The 13,626-nt window shown below is 40.1% G+C and overlaps 1 protein-coding gene across 1 annotated transcript in view; it reads right to left on the reverse strand.

The window, feature by feature from the left end:
- LOC118399641 (protein NDRG1-like) overlaps positions 1-12,907 on the reverse strand; it is a 35,011-nt gene extending 22,104 nt beyond the window's left edge. Inside the window, exon 1 of the mRNA XM_035795894.2 lies at positions 12,715-12,907. The gene's annotated coding sequence lies outside the window, so the exon portion shown is untranslated. The remainder of the gene's footprint in view (positions 1-12,714) is intronic.
- Positions 12,908-13,626: the final 719 nt, after the last annotated feature.

Genomic DNA, 13,626 nt, shown 5'->3' on the forward strand with positions numbered 1-13,626 from the left:
CAGGAACTATTGCTACATTTCACTGTATAGCAGTACACCAGGCCCTATAGCTACATTTCACTGTATAGCAGCACACCAGGCCCTATAACTACATTTCACTGTATAGCAGTACACCAGGAACTATTGCTACATTTCACTGTATAGCAGCACACCAGGCCCTATAGCTACATTTCACTGTATAGCAGCACACCAGGAACTATTGCTACATTTCACTGTATGCAGCAGTACACCAGGCCCTATAGCTACATTTCACTGTATAGCAGTACACCAGGAACTATTGCTACATTTCACTGTATAGCAGTACACCAGGCCCTATAGCTACATTTCACTGTATAGCAGTACACCAGGAACTATTGCTACATTTCACTGTATAGCAGCACACCAGGCCCTATAGCTACATTTCACTGTATAGCAGCACACCAGGCCCTATAGCTACATTTCACTGTATAGCAGCACACCAGGCCCTATAGCTACATTTCACTGTATAGCAGCACACCAGGCCCTATAGCTACATTTCACTGTATAGCAGCACACCAGGCCCTATAGCTACATTTCACTGTATAGCAGCACACCAGGCCCTATAGCTACATTTCACTGTATAGCAGCACACCAGGCCCTATAGCTACATTTCACTGTATAGCAGTACACCAGGCCCTATAGCTACATTTCACTGTATAGCAGTACACCAGGAACTATTGCTACATTTCACTGTATAGCAGCACACCAGGCCCTATAGCTACAGCTACAGTTTCCAATGCATTCTAAACCAAAATGAACTCAAATGAACTCTTATGAGAGTTGCTCCGGCTGCTTGCTATTTCGACAGAGGCGAGGGAGAAACGAAATCAAGCTGCTGTCTGCAGATCATGCTGTTGTGGATCGTGATGCCATTTTGGTAGGAGAGTGGGAGCGCTGCTGTGCATGCTAATCAAATCAGATGGTAAACAGGCGGGGGCTTTGTGTCCGGCAGGCCGAGGCAGGACAGGCAGGCAGGCCGAGGCAGGACAGGCTTGTATAGGGCAAGAATCAGGCTCGTCCTCTGTGGTGTGGTGTGCTAACTGGGCTTGGCCGGCTCACAGGAAGCTACTGACAAGGCACAGCTTCCATAGCTCCCATCACACACACATTCTCTGTGACGAATCCTCTCTCATACCCTCTCAGTAAATCTCTCGCTCTTCCTGCCTCACTCTTTCTTTCTTGCTGTGTCTCTCTCCCCCTCTGTCTCTCCTGCTCTCAGCTATAACAGTATATTTTGCATCTGATCTACCTACAGGTTTGAGATGCGTCTCTCCAGGTTTCAGATGCGTCTCTTCTGGGTAATCTTTAACCTTTTACTGCAGTAATGTTAAATCAGTGGGCTAAACATTATTGGTAGTCTTAAACAAATTTACTTTGAAACAAAAGTGTACACCTCACACACACACATGGTGGTCATGGGCAAAAAAAGGAGACACCTGTACCATGTCAGATATAATGTTGAAATGTATTACATTTTGAGTCTGCGTCCCAATATTACACTTTATATACATCAGAGAAGAATGAAATATTAAAAAACTGTGACATACTGTATGTGTCCATTTTTTAAACGCAATAATCTTTATTAATTATGAAAAATGTTAACAACATTCCACTCATGAGGCCAAAAGGGGCACTTTTGGCCATTGACTGCATGAAAGGGCTTTTCAACAAAACAGCCTCATGACTCTAGGGATTTGTGCCAAATAACACCCTATTCCCTATGTAGTGTTGGTCAAAAGTAGTGTACTACATAGGTAGTCATTTGGGATGCACTTCAGCCAGGCCTCACAATAGCGTAGAGATTAAGAGTAGTATAAAAATAATAATAATAATAAAAATAAAAAAAGGGAAATATTTCTGTGGTTTTTAGGAAAAACATGGACGCCTTCTACTGCAAATCCTTTGTTGGAGAAACTGTCTGCCAGCTCCCACTGACATTCCAACATTCAATTCAACTGAAAGCATGTGAGAGAAGTTACGTAACCATAAATCATCTGGAAATTCAGATAACAGAAAATATTTATTTACAGCAACAAGGTTAATCCTACTTAGCATAGGAAAGTAACATTAAACCCAAACCAGTTTCCAGGCCTGTAAATAGGCTAGGTGCTGAGCAAGTAGTTTGAGGCCACTAGGCAAACCTATATTTACAAGATAAGATTCCCTTCTGACACCCCATAACTAATATTTTACCTGGCGGTATCAAACACCTCTCAGGACATCAGTAATGTCTCATTGAGATCCACATGGGGCACCTCACGAGTACAGAATTCTCTCCCAATCCAATTCAAATGGCTTTAGTGGCATGGGAAACATACGTTTGTATTGCCAAAGTAATTGAAACCGGTAATAAACAAAAGTGAAATAAACAATCTAAAACGAACAGTAAACATTACACTCACAAAAGTTCCAAAGAAAGAGACATTTCAAATGTCGTATTATGGCTATATATATATATATATATATATATATATATATATATATATATATATATATATATATATATATATATATATATATATATATATGGATTTTTGTTTTAGATTCCGTCTCTCACAGTTGAAGTGTACCTATGATAACAATTACAGACCTCTACATGTTTTGTAAGTAGGAAAACCTGCAAAATAGGCAGTGTATCAAATACTTGTTCTCCCCACTGTATATATTCTTCCAGATCTGGAGAAGGTCTGTTTTGAGGAGTGGGCCAAAAATCCCCTGCTGCAGTGTGTGCAAACCTGGTCAAGAACTACAGGAAACGTATGATCTCTGTAATTGCAAACAAAGGTTTCTGTACCAAATATTAAGTTCTGCTTTTCTGATGTATCAAATACTTATGTCATGCAATAAAATGCAAATTAATTACTTAAAAATCATACAATGTGATTTTCTGGATTTTTTAGAGTCAGTCTCTCACAGTTGAAGTGTACCTATGATAACAATTACAGACCTCTACATGCTTTGTAAGTGGGAAAACCTGCAAAATCGGCAGTGTATCAAATACTAGTTCTCCCCAATGTATGTGTATATATATACAGTGTAACGATGTTCAAATAGTTAAAGTACAAAAGGGAAAATAAACATAAATATGGGTTGTATTTACAATGTTCTCCACTAGTTGCCCTTTTCTTGTGGAAACAGGTGACAAATATTTCTGCTGTGATGCACACTGTGGTATTTCACCCAGTAGATATGGGAGTTTATCAACATTTGATTTGTTTTTGAATTCCTCATGGGTCTGTGTAATCTGAGGAAAATATGTGTCTCTAATATGGTCATACATTTGGCAGGGGGTTAGGAAGTGCAGCTCAATTTCTACCTCATTGTGTGGGCAGTGTGCACATAGCCTGTTTAGGGCCAAATAGCATAGTTTGGAAGGAATTAACCAAAAAAACTGAGCAATGTGTCAAGTAATGATCTTTTTGTTATCTCGTGATTTGGTTGGGTCTAATGGTGTTGCTGTCTTGGGGCTCTGTGTGGTTTGTTTGTGAACAGAGCTCCAGGACCAGCTTGCTTAGTGGACTCTTATCCCGGTTCTTCTCTCTGTGGATAATGGCTGGGAATCGTTTCCTTTTAGATGGTTGTAGAACTGAACCACTCTTTTCTGGATTTTGATCATTTGCGGGTATCTGCCCAATTCAGCTCTGCATGCATTATTTTGTGTTTCACGTTGTACAAGAAGGATATTTTTTCAGAATTCTGCATGCAGAGTAAATTTGGTGTCCCCATTTTGTGAGTTATTGGTTGGTGAGCAGACCCCAGACCTCACCACCATAAGGGTCAATGGGTTCTATAAGTCAAGCATTTAGCCAGATCCTAGGTTTTGGCCTTTCTAGGGAGTTTTTCCTAGCCACGGTGCTTCTACACCTGCATTGCTTGCTGTTTGGGGTTTTAGGCTGGGTTTCTGTACAGCACTTTGATATATCAGCTGATGTAAGAAGGGCTATATAAATACATTTGATTTGATAAATGGTATATGTCACGCCCTGACCTTAGAGCTTTTTATGTCTCTATTTTGGTTTGGTCAGGGTGTGACTAGGGTGGGCATTCTATGTTCATTTTTCTATGTTTTTGTATTTCTTTATTTTGGCCGGGTATTGTTCTCAATCAGGGACAGCTGTCTATTGTTGTCTCTGATGGTGAACCATACTTAGGTAGCTTTTTCCCCACAGGGTTTTTGTGGGTAATTGTTTTCTGTATAGTTTAGTTTCCTTACAGAACGGTTCGTTTTCCTCTGTTATTTATGTTTTCATTTAATAAAATATCATGAACATGTACCACGCTGCGCTTTGGTCCAGTCACTTACAGGAAGAGGAGTGTGACAGTATGTCAAATTTCATGTTCATTTTGATGGCGTAGAAGGCCCTCAGATTGTTTACAACTTTGAGGAAGTCACCTGTTGTGCTGATGTTTAGGCCGAGGTATGTATAGTTTTTTGTGTGCTCTAGGGCAACGATGTCTAGATGGAATTTGCATTTGTGGTCCGAGCAACTGGACCTTTATTGGAACGCCATTATTTTTGTCTTACTGAGATTTACTGTCAGGACCCAGGTCTGACAGAATCTGTGCAGATCTAGATGCTGCTGTAGGCCCTCCTTGGTTGGAGACAGAAGCGCCAGATTATCAGAAAACAGTAGGCATTTGACTTCAGATTCTAGTAGGGTGAGGCCGGGTGCTGCAGACTGTTCTAGTGCCCCCGCAAATTTGTTAATATAGATTTGAAGTCGGAGGTTTACATATAACTTAGCCAAATACATTTAAACTCAGTTTCACAATTCCTGACATTTAATCCTAGTAAAAATTCCCTGTCTTAGGTCAGTTAGGATCACCACTTTATTTTAAGAATGTGAAATGTCAGAATAGAGTGATTTATTTCAGCTTTTATTTCTATCATCACACTCCCAGTGGGTCAGAAGTTTACATACACTCAATTAGTATTTGGAAGCATTGTCTTTAAATTGTTTAACTTGGGTCAAACATTTCGGGTAGCCATCCACAAGCTTCCAACAATAAGTTGGGGGATTTGTGGCCAATTCCTCTTGACAGAGCTGGAGTAACTGAGACAGGTTTGTTGGCCTCCTTGCTCGCACATGCTTTTTCAGTTCTGCCCATATATTTTCTATAGGATTGAGGTCAGTGCTTTGTGATGGCCACTCCAATACCTTTACTTTGTTGTCCTTAAGCCATTTTGCCACAATTTTGGAAGTATGCTTGGGGTCATTGTCCATTTGGAAGACCCATTTGCGACCAAGCTTTAACGTCCTAACTGATGTCTTGAGATGTTGCTTCAATATATCCACATCATTTTCCTACCTCATGAGGCCATCTATTTTGTGAAGTGCACCAGTCCCTCCTCCAGCAAAGCACCCCCACAACATGATGCTGCCACCCCCGTGCTTCACGGTTGGGATGGTGTTCTTCAGATTGCAAGCCTCCCCCTTTTTCCTCCAAACATAACAATGGATTAAAGGGCCAAACAGTTCTATTTTTGTTTCATCAGACCAGAGGACATTCCTCCAAAAAGTATGATCTCTGTCCCCATGTCTGGCTTTTTTATGGCGGTTTTGGAGCAGTGGCTTCTTCCTTGCTGAGCGGGCGTTCAGGTTATGTCGATACAGGACTCGTTTTACTGTGGATATAGATACTTTTGTATCTGTTTCCTCCAGCATCTTCACAAGGTCTTTTGCTGTTCTGGGATTGATTTGCACTTTTCACACCAAAGTACGTTCATCTCTAGGAGACAGAACACATCTCCTTCCTGAGCGGTATGACGGCTACGTGGTGCCATAGTGTTTATACTTTTGTACTATTGTTTGTACAGATAAACGTCTGAAGATACCACGTTCAGAAATTGCTCCCAAGGATGAACCAGACTTGTGGAGGTCTACAATTATTTTTCTGAGGTCTTGGATGATTTCTTTTGATTTTCCCATTATGTCAAGCAAAGAGGCACTGAGTTTGAAGGTAGGCCTTGAAATACATCCACAGGTACACCTCCAATTGACTCAAATTATGTCAATTAGCCTATCAGAAGCTTCTAAAGCCATGACATCATTTTCTGGAATTTTCCAAGCTGTTTAAAGGCAGTCAAGTGTATGTAAACTTCTGACCTACTGAAATTGTGATACAGTGAAATAATCGGTCTGTAAATAATTGTTGGAAAAATGACTTGTGTCATGCACAAAGTACATGTCCTAACAGACTTTACAAATCTATTGTTTGTTAACAATACATTTTCAGAGTAGTTTAAAAACAAGTTTAATTGACTCCAACCTAAGTGTATGTAAACTTCTGACTTCAACTGTATGTTGAAGAGCTCAAGCTGCATCCCTGTCTCACCCCACGGCCCTGTGGGAAGAAATGTTTTAACCACACACACACACTTGTTTCTGTACATTAATTTTCTAATGTTGTATGTTTTTCCACCAACAATGCTTTCCCTCAATTTGAATAGCAGACCCTCATCATGCCTAATTGAGTCAAAAGCTTTTGACTTTATTTTTTTTGTTTGTCAATTAGGTTGTGCAGTAGAGGTCGACCGATTAATCGGAATAGCCGATTAATTAGGGCCGATTTCAAGTTTTAATAGCAATCGGTAATCGGTATTTTTGGACAAGTTTTTTTATATTTGCCTTTTTTTTTTTTTTTTTTTTTTTTTTACACACCTTTATTTAACCAGGCAAGTCAGTTAAGAACACATTCTTATTTCCAATGACGGCCTATGAACGGTGGGTTAACTGCCTTGTTCAGGGGCAGAATGACAGATTTTTACTTTGTCAGCTCAGGGATTTGTTTTTGCAATCTTCCGGTTAATAGTCAAACGCTCTAACCACCTACATTACATTGCACTCCAGGAGGAGCCTGCGTGGCAGGCTGACTACCTGTTATGTGAGGGCAGCAAGAAACCAAGGTAAGTTGCTAGCTAGCATTAAACTTATCTTATGAAAAACAATCAATCTTAACATAATCACTAGTTAACTACACATGGTTGATGATATTACTAGTTTATCCAGCATGTCCTGCGTTGCATATAATCGATGCGGTGCCTGTTAATTTCTCATCGAATCACAAACGGGTGATTTAACAAGAGCATTTGCAAAAAAAAGCACTGTCGTTGCACCAATGTACCTAACCATAAACATCAATGCCTTTCTTCAATACACAAGTATACAGTTTTAAACCTGCATATTTAGTTAATATTGCCTGCTAACATGAATTTCTTATAATTAGGGAAATTGTGTCACTTGTCTTGCAGCAGTTTGGGCCGCCTGGCTCGTTGCGAACTGTGTGAAGTCCATTTATTCCTAAGAAAGGCCGTAATTAATTTGCCCGAATTTTACATAATTATGACATAACATTGAAGGTTGTACAATTTAACAGCAATACTTAGACTTATGGGTGCCACCCGTTAGATACAATATGGAACGGTTCTGTATTTCACTGAAAGAAAAAATGTTTTGTTTTCAAAATTATAGTTTCCGGATTCTACCATTTTAATGACCAAAGGCTCGTATTTCTGCGTGTTATTATGTTATAATTAAGTCTATGATTTGATAGAGCAGTCTGACTGAGCGGTGGTAGGCAGCAGCAGGCTCGTAAGCATTCATTCAAACAGCACTTTTGTGCGTTTGCCAGCAGCTATTGTGCTGTTTATGACTTCAAGCCTATCAACTCCCGAGATTAGGCTGGTGTAACCGATGTGAAATGGCTAGCTAGTTAGCAGGGTGCGCGCTAATAGCGTTTCAAACGTCACTCGCTCTGAGACTTGGAGTAGTTGTTCTCCTTGCTCTGCATGGGTAACGCTGCTTCGAGGGTGGCTGTTGTCGATGTGTTCCTGGTTCGAGCCCAGGTAGGAGTGAGGAGAGGGACGGAAACTATACTGTTACACTAGCAATACTAAAGTGCCTATAAGAACATCCAATAGTCAAAAGGTATATGAAATATAAAATGGTATAGAGAAAAATAATCCTATAATAACTACAATCTAAAACTTCTTACCTGGGAATATTGAAGACTCATGTTAAAAGGAATCACCAGCTTTCATATGTTCTCATGTTCTGAGCAAGGAACTGAAACGTTAGCTTTCTTACATGGCACATACTGCACTTTCACTTTCTTCTCCAACACTTTGTTTTTGCATTATTTAAACCAAATTGAACATGTTTTATTATTTATTAGAGGTTAAATAGATTTTTATGACATTTGCTCACTTCATTGTTTTCACTGATGAAATGTATGCAGTGCAGTGTAATTTGGTGACTGTTGTCTCTCTCAATTTTGCTCACTTAATTACTGATGAAATAGAGGCTCTCTCTCTCTCTCTCTCTCTCTCTCTCTCTCTCTCTCTCTCTCTCTCTCTCTCTCTCTCTCTCTCTCTCTCTCTCTCTCTCTCTCTCTCTCTCTCTCTCTCTCTCTCTCTCTCTCCTCTCTCTCTCTCTCTCTCTCTCTCTCTCTTTCTCTCTCTCTCTGTTCTCTCTCTCTGAAATCTCTCTCTCTCTCTCTCTCTCTCTCTCTCTCTCTCTCTCTCTCTCTCTCTCTCTCTCTCTCTCTCTCTCTCTCTCTCTCTCTCTGAGCGCACTAAGATCTTACAACCTCCTAAGCACATCTAGAATAAACATGTATACCCTCCTAGTGAGCATGATTCACATAGGCAAAACGTTCTGCTACAGACTGGCGTAAACTGTAAGGTAGGCTAAACGGCCTAAATAATGTATATACCGTATTCTGACACTAATATTTCAGTGACATTTCTTGTTAAATTCAGGGGAAGGCAAAATATGTTAACTTTAACATGTCAGTGGTGGTAACCCATGGAGGTGTTTTGTTAGTTACTCTCCAACTATAAATAACTTGTCAGTGGTGGTAAACCATGGAGGTGTTTTGTTAGTTTACTCTCCAACTATAAATAACTTGTCAGTGGTGGTAAACCATGTAGGTGTTTTGTTAGTTACTCTCCAACTATAAATAACTTGTCAGTGGTGGTAAACCATGGAGGTGTTTTGTTAGTTACTCTCCAACTATAAATAACTTGTCAGTGGTGGTAAACCATGGAGGTGTTTTGTTAGTTACTCTCCAACTATAAATAACTTGTCAGTGGTGGTAAACCATGGAGGTGTTTTGTTAGTTACTCTCCAACTATAAATAACTTGTCAGTGGTGGTAAACCATGGAGGTGTTTTGTTAGTTACTCTCCAACTATAAATAACTTGTCAGTGGTGGTAAACCATGGAGGTGTTTTGTTAGTTTACTCTCCAACTGTGTGGAAATATGACAATGACAGTATTGCCACAGATACAGCTGTGTGGTGGTCAACTACGTTATCAGATCCTAAGCTTCCTGAGGTTTCCTTCCATTCTTCTGTTCTCCTACAATTTGTGCGTAGACACGAACAACAGACAATTCACTAAAATAATCTGGCCTGCAGAAGTGAGACTGCCTTATGCAATCATCCAAAACAGGAAATATTAGAGGGATAAAGTGTCTGCGTTACAAATATTCAACACTTTCTGACTGAGAAGGCCTTAAATGTTGAGATCGACTGCTTAAAACAAGATAATGTAAGTTATATGTTACAAAACACCAAATCTCCGCTACTTTGTTGACAAAATCCATTTGTGGACTACTGATTAGAATTGGGAAGCAAAGTCTCCCTTTTAGATAGATAGAATTAAGGCCACTGCCACTCTGTCTTCCCCTTCATATGGGTTAAATCCAGAAACCAATCCAGCTACATCTACACAAACAATGATTACTTCCCTAATCTTTCGTCGCCCAGTTAATCTGTCAAATCCCCTCATTCTGAAATATTAGCAGCAGGGCAGGCTGCTGCTTGCTAAATTAAGCTCTTACAGACATACATTTTGAGGTGGTAAAAGATATCAAAATGTATGTGCATGGCTCATACTAGGGGGATGATACACAGAGTTATTTTTGTCTTTATGCACACTCACAGGACCCTACACACTTACCCACACCGACAATCCAACACACATACGAACACTCACTCCATCATTGCTCACACACACAAATATGCACATACATTTACACCCACTCACATACAATCATCATACAGTGGGGCAAAAAAGTATTTAGTCAGCCACCAATTGTGCAAGTTCTCCCACTTAAAAAGATGAGGCCTGTAATTGTCATCATAGGTACACTTCAACTATCCAGAAAAATCCAGAAAATCACATTGTAGGATTTTTAATGAATTTATTTGCAAATTATGGTGTAAGTATTTGGTCACCTACAAACAAGCAAGATTTCTGGCTCTCACAGACCTGTAACTGCAATAGGTATGCAGCTTGGTTTGAAGAAATCAACTGTGGGAGCAATTATTAGGAAATGGAAGACCTACAAGACCACTGATTATCTCCCTCGATCTGGGGCTCCACGCAAGATCTCACCCCGTGGGGTCAAAATGATCACAAGAACGGTGAGAAAAAAATCCCAGAACCACACGGGGGGACCTAGTGAATGACCTGCAGAGAGCTGGGACCAAAGTAACAAAGCCTACCATCAGTAACACACTACGCCGCCAGGGACTCAAATCTTGCAGTCCAGACGTGTCCCCCTGCTTAAGCCAGTACATGTCCAGGCCCGTCTGAAGTTTGCTAGAGAGCATTTGGATGATCCAGAAGAAGATTGGGAGAATGTCATATGGTCAGATGAAACCAAAATAGAACGTTTTGGTAAAAACTCAACTCGTCGTGTTTGGAGGACAAAGAATGCTGAGTTGCATCCAAAGAACACCATACCTACTGTGAAGCATGCGGGTGGAAACATCATGCTTTGGGGCTGTTTTTCTGCAAAGGGACCAGGACGACTGATCCGTGTAAAGGAAAGAATGAATGGGGCCATGTATCGTGAGATTTTGAGTGAAAACCTCCTTCCATCAGCAAGGGCATTGAAGATGAAACGTGGCTGGGTCTTTCAGCATGACAATGATCCCAAACATACCGCCCGGGCAACGAAGGAGTGGCTTCGTAAGAAGCATTTCAAGGTCCTGGAGGGGCCTAGCCAGTCTCCAGATCTCAACCCCATAGAAAATCTTTGGAGGGAGTTGAAAGTCCGTGTTGCCCAGCAACAGCCCCAAAACATCACTGCTCTAGAGGAGATCTGCATGGAGGAATGGGCCAAAATACCAGCAACAGTGTGTGAAAACCTTGTGAAGACTTACAGAAAATGTGTGACCTCTGTCATTGCCAACAAAGGGTATATAATGAAGTATAGAGAAACTTTTGTTATTGACCAAATACTTATTTTCCACCATAATTTGCAAATAAATTCATTACAAATCCTACAATGTGATTCATTGTCTGTCATAGTTTAAGTGTACCTATAATGAAAATTACAGGCCTCTCATCTTTTTAAGTGGGAGAACTTGCACAATTGGTGGCTGACTAAATACTTTTTTGCCCCACTGTATATGCTGCTGCTACTTTGTTAATCATATATCCTGTTGCCTAGTCATCTTACCTCGATACATATCTACCTCTATCGATCCAGTATCCCTGCACATGGCAAATATGGTGTTGAACTGATCCTGTATACAGTATGCTTATTTACTTTATTGTATTCTTATTTTTATATCTTCTGTGTTTTGTTTCTACCGTGTTATTTTTAGTATTATATTGTTATTGATTACTGCAACGGCATTTCACTGTACTTGAGCATACCACAAAAACATACGCTAATAAGGTAAAAGTTTGAACCAATTAAAATGAGAGGGGATGCTACAGAAACTGAAGGATGGGTATTTCACTACTAGACGGTCACTGCGTAGGCCATCTGACATTGGACTTAGCTACATTCATTAGTGATAGCTGCCAAGCATACTTGTGAAAACAAAAATAATGTATCATCATTGGAAAAATATCCTCTCAATCCTGAATGACTCTGTCCTTGTTATATCTCTTAAACAGAACTGTATCTTGAAATAGTGAGAACACGGACATTACTTCCTAATGAAAGAGACAAATATTTCCCTTTTGTATGATATTTTGTCACTTTTCTTCTGAAAATAATTGTCATGCCATCTTAATGTCACACTGCATCTTCTGCCCATGCTGTCACGTCCACAATTACTTGACTGTAGGCAACCACCCCTGGGTATTTTGACTACACATACTAATAAAAACACAAACGCAAACTTGTGCACCCACTATTACACAAACAAAAGCAGAAGGTATACGGTTGTTTCGTTGTGAGGTAGAGGCGTCAACAGAATCCGGTCACGCAGCCACTCCATTGTTGAAAACGTAAACAAACAATCTTCCTGTGTGGCTTAGCGGTGCTCGTGGCACGTGCATAGCAGCATGTAATATGTTTACACGCAATAGTAGCTACACTGGCACGAGCATCTGGACAGTCTAAAAAGGACCTGTATATTTAGGACCTGGATTTAATGTGAAATGCGTTGTAATATCCTAAGATCTACCAATTCAAAAATAAAAAAATACATCTCGACTTTCAAATATCTGACTGAGTGGAAGTTATAACACCAAAAATAGATACTATAAAAGGAATACAAAATGTGAAAAATATCGATATCACTGTAGTCAATGAAAGTACGATTTTATACAAACCAGAAACAAAAATAAAATGCAGACTTACAAAGTGTAAAGTTGTATAGAAATTACAACGTCATAATAATTATGATAACCATATTTCTCGTTCTATTGTATGCAACATAACTTACCTGTAAAGCTTGATTGTCCACTGGTGATCACCCACAACAAGTCCTTAAACACTCTTTAAATGGTTTGCAAATCGCCTCAGGACTATTTCTTCACTATAACAAAGATTTGGTTATTTACTACGTGCAACTGAAGCGCGGATGTATCGGACGTTTATAAAGACCTCAGACCAGCCTCTTTCCCCTTCTCCACTTGCTATTGGGCAATATCGCTGTATTTGGTAAAACAGCTACACAGTTTACAGCGGTTGCACGACAAAATGGGATGACACAGAGACTGATGATTAAAGTGTGTCAATAGCACAGTTGTAGTGAAGTATTAGTACATTCACTTCTCACCTCTTAACTACATATGTATATCTCCGGACATTTGTGCATTTATGTAGTGCAGTTATTGCATTTACTCATTTTGCAACGCGTTTAGAATCAGAGAGGGATCACTTTGATGTGAGTTTTTTTCGGGGAAGTTTGTTACTTTGTCAACAGTCCATTTTTTGTGGTTAGGTGATAATTACTGGGATATTACTTGGGTACACTTTCACTAAACTGTGGCTGGGTGTGTTCTGGAATCTTGGCAACACTGTCGTATTTATATGAGACCATGCCAAACTAATGAATCTGCTTAGAGTTTTAAGGGAAAGGGAGGCTGGGATGTATTTCTCACTCCCTCTATGATGTTGTCAACCCGCAAAGTGCAACTTTTAAGCTTTGGAAGAGGAGGAGGAGCAAGAGAATGCCTGCAACCTTGGGTTTGTATTCTCCAGAGAGTAGCTCTGGTCCAGGTCCTTCACTAAGGATCACACACTCACGCCCTGGACCAGAAATAAGTCTGTATGAAGGGAAGCCATGCCCCTTCCCTCAGCATTTCCGGAAGGGATATTGGGGATCCTCTGCAGATGGAAAACACTATCTCTG

The sequence above is a fragment of the Oncorhynchus keta genome, chromosome 20, assembly GCF_023373465.1.
Source record: "Oncorhynchus keta strain PuntledgeMale-10-30-2019 chromosome 20, Oket_V2, whole genome shotgun sequence".
Classification (NCBI taxonomy): domain Eukaryota; kingdom Metazoa; phylum Chordata; class Actinopteri; order Salmoniformes; family Salmonidae; genus Oncorhynchus; species Oncorhynchus keta.